The sequence below is a fragment of the Lupinus angustifolius genome, chromosome LG20 (genome assembly GCF_001865875.1).
Source record: "Lupinus angustifolius cultivar Tanjil chromosome LG20, LupAngTanjil_v1.0, whole genome shotgun sequence".
Classification (NCBI taxonomy): domain Eukaryota; kingdom Viridiplantae; phylum Streptophyta; class Magnoliopsida; order Fabales; family Fabaceae; genus Lupinus; species Lupinus angustifolius.
This window is the reverse complement of record NC_032028.1, coordinates 9813699-9815327: the sequence shown is the minus strand read 5'-3', so window position 1 is coordinate 9815327 and position 1629 is coordinate 9813699. Positions and strand designations below refer to the sequence as shown.

The 1629-nt window shown below is 26.6% G+C and overlaps 1 long non-coding RNA gene across 1 annotated transcript in view; it reads right to left on the bottom strand.

Annotated features, from left to right (window-relative positions):
- LOC109335311 overlaps positions 1 to 432 on the bottom strand; it is an 11584-nt gene extending 11152 nt beyond the window's left edge. Inside the window, exon 1 of the long non-coding RNA XR_002106193.1 lies at positions 269 to 432. This is a non-coding gene — a long non-coding RNA (uncharacterized LOC109335311). The remainder of the gene's footprint in view (positions 1 to 268) is intronic.

Sequence of the window (1629 nt, the reverse complement as noted above, 5' to 3'; positions counted from 1 at the left end):
TTGGTGTGTAATAGGTTGAGCAATTGGTACAAAAATTTTGTTATGTAATGGCATCAATAGAATTATTTATAATGTAATAGCACTTTGAAGTGTTACGGGTGGACCCTTTGAAAAGTCCAATGTTTTTTCTTTATTGTAATGCCTTGATTTTGTGAAGAACGTGGCTGGTTGTTGGAAAATCACTACAAGCATAAGAAGCTTTGTCTATCTTGGTAGATGCTTTAGGACAACCTTAATATTTGATACATCATCCATGCCTAATTGAAACCTTTAATGCTTTCCAACTTTTCAGGACAAAGGGGTTTCTCTTGAAGTTTTAATTTTATAGCTTCAGACTTGTCATTTGATAGGTAATTCCATAATGGAAGCATTTCAACGCAAATGATTTTATTGCATGAAAGATGTTCATGAAGTGCTTCTTAGCTTGATTATCATCATGGAACTTATACATCAATATGATTTATGCCTAATGATAAAAAAGGCACTGAATTTGCATACGAACCATATCCAACTTACTTACATGAATTCCCACTCAAATCATGAAACCATGTTTTATTTTTTCATTGAGTCTTGCACAAGACAAAAGTAGGGGTCGGACAAAAGTGAGTGTTCACAAAAAATGTTCTATAAAAATATATGTCTTTTATAAAAAGCATTACTAAAAATTTTAAGTGTGTTTTTGATAAAAAAAATTATTTTTTATTTTAATTTATAAATTATAAGATTATAAATTATGAAATTATAATTTATTTATATTTTGTTAACTTTTCCAGAAACTAAATATAAGTTCATCTAAGTAATAGATAAATAAATTATATTATAAGGTATGATGTTATTTATTTATCTTGTGATTATTTTGATTGTTTTTTTATATATTTTTTAAATATATGTTTTTAATATGTAACATCGTATATATTTGACTAGAAAGTTGACCCCATCAAGTGGGATAAGGCGTTGTTGTTGTTATTGTATATATTTTACAATAATTTTTTTTTACTTATTATTACTTTATGACAAAGGCTAAAAAATTAAATTAAAAAAGACAATTTTAAAATTAATGTCAATATTTAAAAATAACATGAGATACATTTTAATATGGAATTTGGTAGAAGAACAAATGAGAAAAGAGATAAACTTGAAATTAAGGACAAAATGAGAATTCACATTTCAATAAAAGAAATAAGCCAACTTTAAAACAACTCATAGTGAATAAGCTTCCATTTTTTGCTTTACCCCCACAAAATAAGCAGAATTTATAATCTAGGTAGATTAACAAACACAATTGTGGTGCAACTTTCAGCTTTTTTTCTTAAAAAAAACAAAAAATACAAGCTTTTGTTTGTACCAAACAAACACTAAATGGTATAATAAGAGATGTATGTATCATTTTTTGGGTACTATCAAGAATATTTTCTTATCTATTTGGTAAGGAACTAATCTCTTTTGAGTTTTGTGGTTGTCCCTCACAACATGTACTGCTCTCAGAAATCAAACATTTTATAGTTATCATATAGATCTAATGTGATCTTACACCTCCAGACAAATATCTTATTGATACCGCAAGTATCATTTAGTTTCAAATATTAGAAGCTACTTTTGATGTCAATTAAATTCTTTATACTTCTATAC